The sequence below is a fragment of the Bactrocera oleae genome, chromosome 3 (genome assembly GCF_042242935.1).
Source record: "Bactrocera oleae isolate idBacOlea1 chromosome 3, idBacOlea1, whole genome shotgun sequence".
Classification (NCBI taxonomy): Eukaryota; Metazoa; Arthropoda; class Insecta; order Diptera; family Tephritidae; genus Bactrocera; species Bactrocera oleae.
The window spans coordinates 68,297,844-68,315,155 of NC_091537.1; the positions used below are offsets into that span (position 1 = coordinate 68,297,844).

Consider the following 17,312-nt stretch of genomic DNA (forward strand, 5'->3'; position numbering starts at 1 on the left):
GAAATGGAAATGTAAGCCAACGAACTCGCGTGAGTTGACGCATTGAATGCTTAAATAGCAATTACACTCAGTATTTAGACAATAAATGAATTTATGTATATATGTACTAGCGGTAGTGTGTAAATTTGCAAAGGAATTTGTTGAGAAAATATGCTTATGCAGATAAATGTGCGACAGGCATACAGACAACTATATATGTATAGTGCAGTCTCTCACAATATAGAAAAATACTAATAAATCGAAGCATAAGCAGCTATTCTTGAAAAGTATGTCAAATATTTGTGAAATCTTTGTGCATTGGGCATTGCGACACATTGTGGAGAGAATTTGTCTATGATAGCATGCCAATAGTGGTGAAACTTCGTTAAGATCATAATTCTTTTAACATGTGCGGGAGTTGAAACATATTTTTAAAAAATAAAGTACAGTTAAACATAAATCGTTGTATATATAATTTGTTTAAGTTAATTTTCAAATTTTTCACTTTATTAATTTTTTAAGTCAACATTTCTCTTATAACATTTCTTTCATGCGCAATTCTCCACCAATTCATGAATTTTACTTATATACAGTTAAACGAACTTACTTACGATTAGTGAGGGTCAAAAATTTATCCATTGTTTGATAATTTAATTACAGAAGAGCAATTGAAGCACGAGTTTGCTTGAAATTTTATGTTTCCAATGAAATCACGGCAACGGAATCGTTAAAATTGTTTCATAAGTGTTTTGTGGACTCAATTTTTTTACGAACACAAGTATCTGAGCCGCTCAAAGCATTCTGTGAAGATCGTAAAGTCATTGAAAGCTGAACCCATGAACATGAGCATGAACCTCTTTCACCTTATTGATAACATCGAAAAAGTTAAACAAACAGCGCTTAAAAATCACATATTGGTTAATATTTTGAGAACTTAACCTTTTGTAAAAACCACATCGAGTAGAGTTCGCAAAAGAGTTGCATGACAAGGTAGCTGAGGGCGCTACATTCCCCAAACGCATCATTACTGAAGCGAGACAAAAATGAGTCGAAGCCGAATAAAGGAAAATTTGGAGAAGAAAATGAACGCCATCCCAGGCGAGGCTTGTAACAAGTGTATGCAAAGTTAAGCGTAGACATGTTTGTATTAAACGTGAAAATATAGTTTTTATTTTCCAGTCCGGGTCATATTTGATCAGATTTTATTTCTTAAAGGGGACTTGGACTGCGAACTATCCTGAAAAGATTCTTAGAATACCGTATATCCAGAAAAAGTTACAGTTTCAAAGTGAAAATCGTAGAAGTGCCAGCTGGTTATATCAGGACGATGCAATAAGCCATCCAATGCGTCAAATCATCAATTTATGAGAACTTGCTCTTGTTGACCACATCATATGAAGAAATTGGCCTGTCCATTAGCCCAAGGCTATGTAAGTTGACTCCATTAGACTAGTAGGTGTGTTATTTGAGAACTTAAAGGATTTTAATATACAGTTAATATACAGATCGTAAATTTGTGAACTAAAAGATCTCTTATCCTGTCCTATCTAATCTAAGAAACTTAACTGGTTCGGGTTTCAAGAAGCCATTACGGCGCTGTTACTTAGCCTAAGATCGCTTATGCGACTTGTACTAGGCATCTGTTGAGTTAGGGGACGCAAACTCTAAAGAATTTTTGAGTTCATCTTGAAAAAAGTATTGAGAGCCTGGAGAGATAATGGTATACCACCCTCTTATAATGCAAAAACGCTTACTGATGGATGGGAAATAAAGCGCTTTCCTGTAAGGTTATGTAAACTAGTGTGAAACTAGGAAAAAGCTGGCGACTAAATTGTCTTAGCTTATTGTGGGAAAGCTTGGATTTTACATAAACAGATAAGCAATACACGCTTGCATTTACAAAGCTTGAATTTTTATATCATTAAGTTTTACTTAAGGTGCTCTTAAGTCATAATAAATACGTATAAATAAAATCCAAACGACATAATTTCATTAAAAAAGATAAACATACATATGTAAATACATGCATACATAGATACAGGTGTGAAATTACCGAAGCGAAAAGCAGCTGATTCATAATATTTTTTGCTTTAATCAACCATTACCGTAAATCATATTTTAACACTGCACTAATTTTGAAATGTAAAACAGTATTGTTACTATTAACTCTTGAAAAACATTAACACAACAATAACAAAAAATAACATATACACGTACATACCTACATAATAACTGCAACTGTCAAAGCGAGAAAACCAACAATAAATAAAAAATAAATGAAAGCGGAAAATAGTCATTAAAAAAAATCATTGATAAACGAGTAAAACTGAAAACAAAAACTGTTGGCGAAGTTGGCAGGCAATTTCAACTCAATGAACCCCCTCGAAACTAACCAGTTCGAACTGTGGAAAGTTCATAAATCACTGAATAAAATAAATTTGCATACAAACACACATAGATAGCAATATTTGTGTATTTAAATATGCAATCTAATGGAAAATATATACACACATACATACATACATAGTATGTAGCCGCATTTGATTGAGTGAGTGGCAAAAGGTTATTTAACGAGCTCGCGCCACATAACTTACACGCCACAGGTGAATGTATTCATATCTCTAGTAATTTATGTATTGTAAGTAAATATATAGGTATTGTTGTTATATGCACATTATGGTGGTTCGCTTCTGATTCGTTTTCAAAAATTTTAAAAATTCAGACACTCTTCCCAAAGACTACTTGGACCACTATAGTGTATAGCTGTCATACAAGTTGATCAAAATCTAGTTATTGTATGGAAACTCATTTATTTGACAAGATCTCTTCACTAAATTTGGCATAAACTATTTTCCAAGGCATCCCTACAATCTCCGAACATTTTGCTTGGATCGGACCCCTAGCTGCCGACACTTCTTTGGTCACTTTGCTTAGCTATGCACTCTCGCCAAAAATTTAATTAGCAAATAATTATAAAGTTACACACTTGAAGGCAGTATTTGTTTAAAATGGTATAAACGGTTGATATTCTACCACTAGTTCCATATATGGGGGCATATGTCATTTATAGCAGTTTTGTGTTCAACTCGATTGAGATGTGGCTTTCTATCAAAAAATTTACCAGAAAAAGTATCAACAAGTTGATTTGAATATAAAAGTATAATATATATCGCTTGCTATCTGTTTAGTTATTCGAGCCATTGATATTTATAACAGTTGCGTGTTCGCTTTGTCACCAAAGTTTTTTCAGTTGAGATTACACTTTTCGTACCAACAAGAATAGTCAGTGCCAATTGAAAGTTATACATATCACAAAATTTAAAAGGTTAGCATGGTTATAATTTTTTGTGCAATAATTTGAAAGTATCAAATTTGCTCACTTCTACTTCTCCAAAATTAACAAATTTTAGCAATGGTGCCTAATACTTTAAACAGTGGTTCTCAAAAATGTATACTAATTATATTATTATATTATTTAGCCAAGTCCCACAACTAAATTTGCACACATGGAATAATTGTCAAATGTGTATTTTAAAGACAAAACAAATGTTTTAACAGATTTCTTTGATATTTTATAAATTACGATCGACAATATCTTTAATTTTTAGAAAATGGATTTCTATTTTTTACTAATTCATTAAATTTTTGCCAAAGTATTTTATTTAAACTTTTTTTCAAAAACATTTGGTTACATAGTTAGAGTTTTTAAAAAATGCAAAACTTGGTTAACATAGGAACGTTTCATTTTTTTACGCCGTCATATCTAAGTGCCAGTTTAAATTATTGTTAATCGTTTAAAACCGTTGGGAGGTCGACATTGTTTTACTGAGCAAAGGGAAGTTATTAAAAAATTGCTTTAAGTTAGAGTGTATGAGTGTATTAGTAAGAATTTAGTAGTGTTATCAGTTATGAGTGTATTAGTAAGAATTTAGTAGTGTTATCAGTTTGCCAAACTTTAGATGCGCTTTACTCGAAACGCTGTTTTCAGAGTTGGTGAGAAAAATTTCTCGGAAACGGTTGGACCCATCGACTCAAATTTTAACACGATCTTCCTGTACATTTCAAGAAATAATCGAAAGAATAAGATTTTTCAATTTTTTTTGCTCTGGCGATCATTACATTTATCGTTTGTAATAATAATTTATTCATATTTTTTTATTATTTTAATCATTTTTTGGATTTGAGATAATTTTAAGCAGAAAAATCTTCCTCATCGCGATACAACTTTTTCCGTGATTTTTCTGGAGATTGGCTAGGGGATCAAGGGAATCCACAATTTTTCAAAATTATTAACTATATATTCAAGTAAATTAAATTCTGTAAACACGCATTATTTATATTTTTTTATTAAATAAAACGTCTCTTAAAAAAAGAAATTCTGAAAAACGCGATTTTCTTGGAATTGGATATAACCTCTTAAATTAGCAATTGTCTTATTGTCAGTTTTCGTATTTTTAAAGAATATTTAAATTGAGAATAGTATACACTCCACACAGTAATACATTTTTTTTTGTGATATATTAATAATATATTCTCAAGTATTTGTAAATAAAAAGTTTATATTATTACATTGCAAACATCAAACTTTGACTGACAGCTGTCAAATCAGATTTGTTGCGATTGTGTTTGGTTTTGTTTACATATAAAATTTGAAAATATTTTAGAAAACAGCAGCTTGAATCACCCTAATTTGCATTAATAATAATAGAAACAGTTGTTATTTTGTGGTTATTGCCTTTGAGACAGCCAACTAGACATTAACACATATTTACGATCACTGACTTTATTTTTTATTTCCTCCCAGAAATGTATTTAAATAACGGTACTATATTTGAAAATGAGCTTAATTACAATATTTTAATTGCTGGCAGGGTTGAAAAAGTGCATGAGGTTATCAGGGGTGAGCGTAAAATAAAACAATAATATGCTTTTAAAAATAAATTATTTGTAAAATATTTGTGTAAATGTAAATAAGGGCATTTTTTAAAAAAGCTGCGGTACAATCTTCAAAGAAATTATTTAGATAGGATCACTATAGCACATAGCTCCCATACAAACTGATCGATCAAAATCCACTCCTTGTATGGGAAACTTTTTTATTTGACAAGATATCTTCACAAAATTTGGCACAAATTATTGTCCAAGGCAACGGTACAAGCTATGAATCTTGTTCAGATCAGACAGCTATAGCATATACCTGCCGTACAAACTGATCGACCACAATTTAAGTCTTGTATGGATTATTTTGTATTTATGAGGGGTATTATAGCTTTGTGTTACCGAACTAAACGTTTTTTCTTGTTTTTAATGGTTGTTAATTTTTATTTAATTTATTAATTAATATTTTTTTAAATAAACTTTAACACTGACCTCTTTCAAGAATTCACTGCATATCGATTGAATTTTTTTATTCGGCGTATTGCAAAAAGTGGCAATATTTGTTTATGGTGAAAACAGACGGCAGTCACAGGCGCTAATTGTTGGCTTTTCGGCGACAATTTTTATAATTCTAAAAGCTGCAAGCACTTACAAAAAAAAATTTTAATTTTCAACATATGGCTGGCATATGTGGTGCACTTTTAAAATTATATTGCTACTTTGCTTTTAATAAACATTTAGTTTGCTTTCATTTTGTTTTAATTTCTTTCTTTTTTTATTTTTCCACACACAAACACATGTTGCTGAACCTGTTTCGGTGGCTTGAAAAACAAAACACTTGACGGCCTACGATTTTGTGAGCAAAAGCACTGCAGTTGTTATTGTACACTAAGTGCAGTCACTTTTCACTTTTTGCTCGTAGAAATCGCTAAAACTTAATCGAATTAAATTTTTATACTTTCACAAGACCAACAACATGTCGTTAGATGCGAGACGAGAAAAAAACAGTATTGAACAACACCGTAATATGGAAAAAGCACTGCGCGTTAAGACCGTCTACTCGTGGTGTCTCAAACGTATGAGCGGCGTATTCGTATTGATGCGCGACCAACAAGCTGAAACACCACAACGAAGCGAATTAAAAGCGCAACTAATGTATGCGACAGCCATAGACGCCCAACAAAACCCCCACAAAGCACAAGCGCGGCAACAGAAAGAGAGCTAGTAACGTAGAGAGAGAATTTAATATTTTGTTAATAAAAGATGCAGAGCGCATGCTTTATTTAGGCGAAAATTTGTGAGGGAATTTAAGAGACTAAGTTAAGAAAAATAGAATTACAAAATAAATAGCAAAGATGTTTATTTTTTAATATTTTAGGTTAGGTTACTATCTAAGTTTTATTTCAAATTTATTTTTTTATTTGTTTTAATTTGTTAAATTTTTTGTAATTAAAACAGTTATTTCTAATAACTAATGTTGTTTACAAATTATTGGTAAAAATAAAATATTTTTTTTATTGAAAATTGTTGGATATAAAAAGATCTTTATTCTGATTTTGATCGGTCAGATGCAGCCATTTAGCTATAAGCTGTAGTTTTCCGATCTGAACAATAAATTCGGAGATTGTAGCGATGCCTTAGATAATAATCTAGGCCAAATTTCGTGAAATTAGATATTTTTCGAAATTAGAATCGTCTTAAAAACAAAGTGGTTCTAATTTGTGAGCGTCGACTGTAAAAGTAATATTTTGAGATGGTTAAAAAGATGCTACTCTTTTTAACGTATTAAGCAAAAAGTTGACAATAAAAAGTTGTATATTTTAGTCCAACGAACTGATGCCCATGGTTCGAAACTTGTTGCCACCTATTTACAATTAGCAATTTAATAAAATTTATGCAATTAAAAAAGTGTTAAAACATAAATTCTTTCTAATTATAACAAATTGAGAAGGTTTAAAAACGTAAAACAAAACATATTTTTGGAAAACAAGTTTTAAGTAAAGTAAAAAATTAAAATATATTTTAAAAAAGGTTGTCAGTTATGTAAAATTTGGGATTTAATACAATTTATGTTATTACAAAATTATCACAACATTAATCTTATACTATATGAAAAGGTTTAAACGAAAATCTGAAAATATATTTGAGAAAAGGTATGTATTTGAATAAAACTAATGTTTCAAGTATGTATTTGAATAAAACTAATGTAATTAAAAATTATTAAAAAATTAATTCTAAATAAATTATTATATTTTTTTAAAATAGTTATATATTTATAAAAAGCCCTGCCACCATTTTCATTTTATTTTTATTTTTTTAATTAATTAGTTCAAACTGTCCAAACCCCTAAGTACTGAGTATGAGGACCCCAGTGCCTATAGTTAACTTTATACCGAAAATATCGGTCAATGTGTAAGATATATAATTGAAATTCATATAATAAAATAAATAAATGAAACTCTCAATAATAGTATGTCTCCCTTTAATTTAAAATTTTGCCAACCCCTGAAGTAATTTCCCGGGCTTTGATCCTTGCAAGTTGCGAGAGTATAAAATGTTCGGTTACACCCGAATTTATAACTTCCTTACTTGTTTTCCCTTTATTTTAATTTTTTTGAATATGTTTTAAATTTATTATTATTATAATTTTTTTTTTAAATATATGTATATTTTTTATTACTCTTCAGCTAACTTTTTCGAATTTTATTTTAAGTAGTTTAAAGTTTCGCATTTCAATAAATTTTTATCATATTACATTTTTGGCGTCGCTGCAGCTTAGAAAAAGTACAAAAACAATTTAATTGCGTTTACGTGTGGCGCGAATTTAACCAACAACCAGAACATAGTACTTGTATGTACACATCTACTCCTTGTGTTTTCTATTTTTTTTCGGATTTTACATCGTCATCGCAATCGACGCACATAAATATCATCGACACTGTGCCGCCGCCACGGCCGCCACACGGTTCAGATTCAGCTGATTTTTACACACAACACAAATTAAAAGAAATCAAAAAAAAAAAACCAAAATATAATTTCATTTGTGGAGCACATAATATTTTTTGAATCACGCGTTCGAGCGATACTCCCGCCAACGTTTTAACACTCTCCATACAAATCGCTCACACAATCCATGCGCGCTCTCTCAACATGCACTCCATAAGAGCGAAACGAAAATAAATTGACAAAAGAGAAAATAGCTTGCCGTCAACACATCACAATTTATCACAACATCCCTGTCCTAGTCCGCCCATTGCTGACGACGACGACAAATTGTTATTGTTATCGTTGCGTTTTGTTTCAGTTAAATATTTATTATTACTTGCAGTTTCTACTGTTTGTTTTTGTTCGTCTCGTTCGCGTTCGCGTTCGTGCTGCGGTAACTGTTGAAGTTGTTGATTGCTTCGATAATGTTACATCGCGCTGAGTTTGCTTTTGCGTTTACTTCGATTGATATATAGACTACAGATGTTGAAGATACAAGGTAAGTAAATATTAGTCATCTCGGTGACTTCTCTTGTTTTCGCAGCATGAGCGTATTTGAAAGAAGTAGGGATTCCCGCAAGGCAGCCGAGGAAGTTTGTATACAAAAGACAATCTTGATAATGGATTTTTATAGGTGAAAGTAGAAAAAGACTTGGAGGAATTCTGAATCCCACATTGCTCTTTCCTTTTTACTATCCCTGATTCAAGGACTTTGTATCGGTTTGCGTCGTGACTATAAAATTTTTCATAGATGGTTTCTGCACTGTGTTACGTTCTTTTAAAAATTCTTATTTGAAGATCGTGGGCATCATTTTTTCATAGTTTAATGCACTTAATAATCGAAGGCGAAGGCGTTGCTTTAATAGTGCCATCTTCAGCAGCTTAGCTTAACTAATCTAATGGAAACTCTTGTTTACAGTAACTCTTGTTGTCTGCGAACAGGAAAACTGAGAATTCCGGTAGATCCAGAAGCAATTCGAAACCCAATTCAAGAAAATGTTTTTATAATTTTTATTGAGTTGTGACACAGAACATTGTCAGACGTGTTCGCTTTTCCGTGATTTCGTTCTTCTCACGTTCGCTAGAAGTCACAGTTAACAGATTTGTCACTTCAAGACAGTCAATGTCAAAAGATATTCAATGCGCGTCCCAAAATATAGGTGCCTTAACTTTGCAGACTGATTGTGGGATCTTTCTTTCCGTTTACGGCTCAGCCAGTGCGGTCTGCTTGAATGACGGCCGATTAGACTCCAGAACAATGTTTCATCTATTATCACATGAAAATTCGGGCTTATAATGATTGAAAGAGTCTAAACACTGTTCAGAATCAGCGACTCATTAACCTTTTTCTGGTTGAGTGAAAGTTCCCACGATTCCGACTTTATGTACACACGGCTTTGACATACCACAATTTATGCATGTCCAGTCAACTCGAAAAACGGTCGCTTAGTCTCCGGAGACAAATAGTGTAACAATGCTTCACCTATTCCCACATATTAACACAAAAGTTCGGGAATATTACGACTGCGCAACTCTAAACACTTATCTCAATCAACGTTTCATTATTGTACTTTGGTGGAGTCAGAGCTTCCGCGGATTCGACTTTACACAGTGCTTTGGCATACCAAAACATTCATTAACGATATGTCTAACATGTTTCTTTGACGTCTTAGGGTATCAGCTATCGCGATCAATCTTACTTTACGATTATTCAAAATCATATTGTAGATTGGTTTGTGTTTTCGTCCTTTTTGGAAGTTTAGACGTCATTGCGGTCATCCTCTTTGAGTTTTTTTTTCATCAGAAAATTATTGATTTTAATACGAAACTTACGTCACTCAAAATGCTGTATCTCACAAATATTATATATTGCCTGACAATCGTAAAATTTAAACATGTGTCTTTTGAAGGTTAAGTCTGACTAAAATGTATACATACAGATTCGAGTTCTCGTGTCACTCTCTCATAGAATTCTTACTACCTGCCTTCTTTTCTATTTTTAGATGGTTTGATCATAACCTTCATACCTTTTCTTCATCTCACGTGAACTGTCCTGTAAATACTTTCTACTACGAAATGCTTAGGCTAGCGGGCTTTAGCGTACTCGGGCACAATCAGTACTTAGATGAAGGGCAACCTCATGAGTTCTTGAAATCTTCTACTTATTGTTGATAGAAACTCTATGTGATAAATATACGACTACTTGAAGGTTGCGCTTTTGTAGCGATTGATTGTGTTGTGAGACATTTCATGGACGCAAAAAAACAAGACATCCAATTAATTTTAATGATGACGATTTTGGTCGAATAGAATCGAAAGTTCAGAATCATCCATTTTATCCATCACAGCATATTATTTCAAGAAAAAAACACGTACTAAACTTCACTTAGACAACTCACATACTGACCGAAAATTTGTTTATTAGTTATTGGAGGCTAGTGGAATTAATACCCGATTTCAATAATTTTCGGCACAAGAGCACATTATTAACAGAAAAACGTACTCTCTGAATTTCATTGTCATATCTTAGCAGATTGAACGATATTTTCGTTATAAAGGTATCCAGTACACTGAGGCGCACATATTTCGTATCTGTGTGTTTGAAAAATTATGGTCCGATTTCGATAATTTTTAGGTGTGATAAACCTTAAAAAAACTATTTGTGCAAAATTGTTTTTCCGATAATTTCATTGGTACTTGATTTAAGTATATACTGTAAAGTAAAAGAATCAAATGGAATTCAAAATTGGGATATATGGGAAGTAGGCGAGTTGATTGCAGTCCGACTTAGCAATTCAACATATAATACATATGTAGGAATATCAAGATAATATTATATTGGTTGATAAATGGTTTGTAAAATATGTCCATTAAATCTATTAGGGGCGGTGCCGCGCCAACATTTTAATAGTATTCAGCTCACATATTCCCCTTCTCTACTACGATCCGCTGTACCGAACAACTGGTTTTTACCCTTAAAAATATTTATTAAAAAAAAGTAAAATTTTCTGGTGAAATTTAATTTTTGTTATTAAAAAAAAACATGAATACCTACAAGCACATGGTTGGAGATATCAAAAACTTTCTGCAGCTGCAAACTGAGAAGTGAATCGACGCGCGTCACACACACAATTATACTCATGCACACACTTATATACATACACACTGATATTCATATTGTATAGTAGTTATGAAAAGAAAGCCTATTTTGGTTGTAACATAGGTGCATGTGTGTATGTATAAGTATACACATGTAATCAAGTAAGAGAAGTACAAGAGCAACGAAATCATGTTTCTTCAATTTCTTTTTAATTTTGATGTAAACACTACAGCAGAACTGTTATAAAAATCTGAAAGATAGATAGACAACGACAACAACAACTAATAAATATTATAGTAGTAGCAAAACAATATAAAACAAGTAAGGAAGTTCTAAGTTCGGGTGTAACCGAACATTTTATACTCTCGCAACTTGCAAGGATCAAAGCCGAGAAATTACTTCAGGTGTTGGCAAATTTTTATATTAAAGGAAGTATTAATAAGATTCAACCCGTCTTGACACAAAAACACACTATTATAGAGAGTTTCATTTCTATATTTTATTTTATGAACTTCAATTATATATCTTAAACATTGGCTGATATTTTCGGTAAAAAGTCAACTATAGGCACTGGGGTCCACATATTCAGTACGTAGTGGTTTGAACAGTTTTAGTTCGATTTAGACAATTTTTAGTCACAAGGTGGCACACTTTAAACATATTATTCACGCAAAGTTTTCCGATATAATCATTGTTGCTTGATTTGCATACTGGAAAGTGAAAAAATCAGATGGAACGTAAAATGATGTTATATGGGAAATAGGCGTGGTTGTAATCCGATTTCGCCTATTTTCGTACTATAACATAGAAATATGAGAAAAATATTATGAACCGAATTTGGATGAAATCGGTTAAGCAGATCCCAAGATATGGGTTACAAGGATACGTGGTGCCTATAAAATTATCTTATACCATCCCAGAGATAAAATTTAATGTCTCTGGCTTGTTTAGTGCTTGATTTATCGTGCTTTTAATGGTTTTTAACAGTACCGTTATATGGGGAGTGGGCGCAGTTGTCACCCGATTTCACCCGGTTTAGGAGATATGCGCATTAAACCTATCAGGGGTCGGGACCACGCCCACTTTTTAAAAATATATTAAACTGCAAATGCTCTCTAATGTGATCATGTATACCAAATAACAGTATTTTTCCTTATTGTGGAGCTTAGTTATGGCGATTTATTTGTTTATGATTAATGGCGTTTTGTGGGCGTGGCAGTGGTCCGATTACGCCCATTTGCAATACCAACCGTCTTACGGTACCAAGAAACATGTGTTTCATAATGATATCTAAATTTTTCCTCAAGTTACAGCTTGCACGGACGGACGGACGGACAGACAGTCACCCGGATTTCAACTCGTCTCTTCGTCCTGATTGTTTATATATACATAACCCTATATCTAACTCGATTAGTTTTAGGTGATACAAACAACCGTGAACAAGGTGAACAAAACTATTATACTCTGTAGCAACATTATGCGAGAGTATAAAAAACAATGTATGCAAAGCGAGCAGCCGAGCAAAGCAGAAAATGATAATTAAATGATATGCGATAAAAAAGTGTATATAAAAACTACAACAACAACAAACAAATATCAAAATTTGGTGGCTAAAATACAAATGTGGGTCAATTAAGAGCGAAAGTTTGACTCGCCGGCTGAGTACAACCAAAAATAAAGGTTTATAAACACACACACATCCATATTAATATATTTAGTACTGTAATAAAAATCAAAGTGAAAAATGGATAGCAACAACAAAGACAACAACACACACAAAACCTAACATTACACTAATAACTAAATCTTGTTAACCAAAATGTAGACGGAAACAATAACAAGCAAAATTAAATAACTGGAAATTTGTTGATACGACGAACGGTATATAAATTTGGCCAAGCAAATCGGTGTTAGACAAACTTATCGTAGCCACATTAAATGAGCTGTAAAAGCGAAATGACAGCACAACAAACAAAATTGTTGTTGTAATGTGTAAATATGCGTTTATGTTGGAATTTCATGTGGGCTGACAGCCGATGCAAATATTTTCCAATTACGTACATACAGCTACCTATATTGACACGTAGTAGAATTGGTCGAAATTAGGTTCGAAAATAAAAACGGTTTTTACGCAATCTACTTAGTCTTGCCATAAATTATGTTACAAAGTCTACAATGCATACAGCGTCTACAATTATAGACAGAAAGAGAATTGGTCGTCAAGGCGTCAGCCATAAAATTAAAAATGTTCGCAAATACTTTCGCAGAAACCCCCTTAAAAATAGAAAAGTATGTCAAAGGAAAGAACATGGCTTGTCGAATATCCCACAGAAATTTGAAGATTATCAAAAGATCTAGAAACTGTGCGTGCTGCTATTGATCAATGGGCGAATCGCTGGAGGGCTTGTGTGGTGGCAAAATGTGACCATTTCGAATAAAATGTTGTACATAGCTTATTTAATATATGCATTACTGAATAAAATTAATTTTATTAAAAACTGCATTATAATTTCATTTTTATAACGGCCTAAACTTGTAACATAACTTGTGGTATGACTAAGTATTTTAAGTTAGGTAAGCCGATGCCTTTCTTATGTCCTTCAATATAGGGTTCCCACGAGAGCTTCGTGTCTAGTATGAGCCCTAGATAATCGGCATCCAGCTTTCTCAAGCTTTTTCAAAAACTCATTGGCAATCGTGATTCACAGAAATGGCAAGAGAACTGCCCCTTGTGGGGCGCCCGTACTCACATTTCGATGATCGTTCTATAGCAGAGAAAATTGAAAATTAATGCTTTCGGCAGTTCTTTATTGAATCGATATGGAAGAAAGTTCCCACTGAGACTGTTTTCAAAAGGAATGAGGAAACACTGATGGCTCTGAAATTCTTGGCCACAAGATCCGAATTCCTGCCGGCCTTAGAAATTAACACAAACCTCACCTGCTAGTATGTATAGATCGGTCCGCACCATTTGCAGCAACTTCCGTTTTATAAACACTATACTAGTCAATTCAATAGAACCCTGAATATTTTTAGACCACTCTGTCGTATTAGTGGGTATAAAAAAGTTTTTCAATCCTCCCAGGTTATGTTTTGTTCAATGCTTTTCTATTTCGAATCTAATCTAAGAATATCAGCCTACTAGGTCGTCCGACAATTAAGTCTCAACTTCATAAACTACCTAGACTCGTGATTGACGTTTTGAGCACAAATATAATACGTCTCAAAAAAAGTCGAGAAGATAACAGAGCAATTTAGCCGACTAGTGACTAACAATGGAGGATCAACAAAACAAAAGAGAAAATTGCTCTTGGCATCCGTCAATATGGTGCAAAAGTTTGGGCGGATACGCTAAACGACAGCCATCGATTCAAGGTATTAAATATAGTACAATGTTCAGCAACCCTGAGAGTGTCCTCAGTTTAACGAACGGTGTCAGGGCGGGCAACTAAATTAATAAGTGGATGCATACTAATTATTAAGCGCAAAAGGATCTGGAGGCTGGAGGAGAATATCAAGAGAAAGGTTTCGGTAGAAACTCTAACAGTATGACAAATAGTTGGTAAATGGACAAAGAATGGACGCTTCTACACAAAAATACCAGTAGGGATCTTGAGGAAGTATACTATTATGTGACATCCGGGAAAGGATATTTCTTAAGAGGTTTCTCTTCAGAATGGGAAAAACAGACAACCTAAGGTTTATTTACAACGACTCAGAGGATAACGATGCCGATCACACTTTTTATCACAATACGAGGAGAATGTACTCCGTAATAAGAAGCAGGATCTGGACGAACGACAATTCTTTACAGAAGAGTTTTAAGTGACGTGTAAGTGCCACACACCATTACTCTGCCGGTATAATGACGATGCGGTAGGTAGTTTTCTTCTCTAACTAGCAAAAATACTCTACAACTTATTCAAAAAAGTAATATTCAAAATAGTTTCCTTAATTAAGCCATGATCTTTTAAAATAAAAAAAATGAGAGAGAGAGAGAGAGAGAGAGAATGGAGAAAAATATTTTCTGCGGTGTATATGCATCAGAAATCGGTAATTTATTTTTTAACTATATAATATTTAGCAAGTTCGATGTTGCTTTCAAATAAAAGTTTCTTAATAGGTGAATTGCTAGTAAATTACATTAAAACAATTTTACCACCTTAACGAGCATAGTACTCGATAAGTTATAAGCTTTAGTTACTGTAACGTCAATAAATATTCAAGCTATACATATTTTGCTTCAAATCAGCTCACTGTCAGTACATGAATAACTGAGTTTGAGAAAACTAAATACAATAGCTTCCTTATATAGTCGACTGAGCTTGGGGGCATCCTATCTATACTTTTCCATTATTTATTTTATTATCTTTAATATCGGTAATCATTACAATTAGCGATAGTAAGTGTGCAATTGAATATAATTTTCATGAACGCAGATTTAAATGAAATATAAACAGAAAAACATTTAAAGGGAAGAATATAATATAGAAATTTTCACCTTATTAGTAGATTAAGAGTAGATTTAGATTTTGTTGCCTTGAAATATTTCCATATTTTATCCGTGTTTAACTCCAGAAAGCTTCCCCGCCTTTGGTCTTAATGAGGGTCAGTTGGTATTGCCTAAGGCGATTTAAGAATATTTCACTTAACACTGACTACAGATAATTTCTTTATAAGCCTTATTTTGGTCTCAAGGTATGGTCTCTAACTATATTTAAAGTCAATCTCTGAATTCCGATAGAAAGCTTTCCATACTTAACAATGGTAGATTTGGATAATAAAGAAGAGATAAGTTTTGGTTAAATCTTTGCAAAAATCTAATCACAGAAGCTTAATAGTGTAATTAACTGCTAAGTAGGTACGTGCCTTCACTAGAAGAGAGTTAGAATTTTGGTAAAGTTTGTGGTAATAACGGGTAGAACTGAGTTGATAACATTTTACAAACTGTTGTATTAGATTTAGGAAACTATAAATGTTGAAAAATTAGTTCTGTCTAGCTATTTAATATATTTTTGAAATGTTTTACTTTCTCATAGCATTTCCTTTAATTATTATTTTTTATCATTATGATAAAATCAACGTGTCATAAAAATCAATATTAATAAATAATGTATGTAGTATATTTCGGTGAAGGTAAGATTACATTTAGGTTAAAGTATAATATGTTAATCGCCTGATAAATAGTTATATCGAAACTTTTTTAGATACTTTTTGTTATGAAAAATTGCTTAAAAAATGTTGAAAACGGTTGGCCTCAAGGGCCATCCCTGCAACTCCCTCTAATTTCATACGCTAACGTTCAAATTGCGCTTTTTTCACTGCTTTTGAGCTATTCGAAATTTTTCGTTTTCGATATCTAGCAAGTAAATCAACCGATTTCGACCCGATTTGCGGCAAACGATGTGTTTCTTCAAGGTTTAGAACTGATTAGTTTTTGGTGTCGATCGGTCAAGTCGTTTGGAAGAAATTCGAAAAAAACGATTTTTCAAAATTTTTATTTTTGAGATTTCTTGAAATCTACTGGCCCGATTGGGTCCAAACTCACACGAAATTCAAGTGCAATGAAACCCTTTGGAATTCCGTTTAGTTTATTCAAATCGGTTGAGCCGTTTAAAAGTTATAAGAGGGTCACATACATCCACACACACACACACATACATCCACACATACATACAGACATACGGACATCATCGTAGAAATGTTCGGGGAAGCTTCCTCGACCCTCAAAACGTCGAGATCTGTTGAGAACTCGATTTTTGCAAAATGGGGTGAAACCAATATCTTCCCGATTTTTAGAAAATTTTCAATTTTCTTAGCGGGAAGTTAAAAAAGTACACAAACATTGTGTACAACTGAAAAAATTTGAACACTGATATATATTGTCTTAAAAACTAATAAATATCTGGTACAGAAATTTTTTTATTACTTTTTTAAAATAAATGTTTTTTTAAATTAACTTTTTTTACTACAACTTTTTTAGTATACATTTTGAAAAAATGTTAATTAAAAAAAAATTCTATCTATAATATTTTATAAAAATCTTTTCAAATTTTATAATTGAATAAAAATTTCAAATGTTATTTTGATTAAACGAATTATAAAAATTTGAAAATATTTAATTTAAAGAAAATACGCTCCTGCAATGAAATGCAGAATTATTTTTATAAATGTATGTATGTGTATAAAAAAAGTTTCACAAACATTTAAAAACAGAAATTTGCCAAAAAGTTGAACAAAATTAAAACTTATATAAAATTTGTTCAAATTTTTTTTTGCTATGCAAATTTTATAATGTAGTATATAGTTTTTTAAAAATTTTACTAAGAAAAAATTTTTGAAATTATTTTATAATTATAGGAGAATTAAA

At 32.3% G+C, this 17,312-nt stretch overlaps 1 protein-coding gene across 4 annotated transcripts in view; it reads right to left on the reverse strand.

Annotated features, from left to right (window-relative positions):
• The window catches only part of CdGAPr (GTPase-activating protein CdGAPr), a 191,633-nt gene that overhangs the window by 71,227 nt on the left and 103,094 nt on the right, over positions 1-17,312 (reverse strand). The window contains exon 1 of one of the 4 annotated variants that reach the window (XM_014235401.3): positions 5,350-6,006. The exons of the other annotated variants lie outside the window; for them this stretch is intronic. The gene's annotated coding sequence lies outside the window, so the exon portion shown is untranslated. Of the gene's footprint in view, positions 1-5,349; positions 6,007-17,312 lie in introns of those variants that run through there. 4 annotated transcript variants of the gene reach the window in all.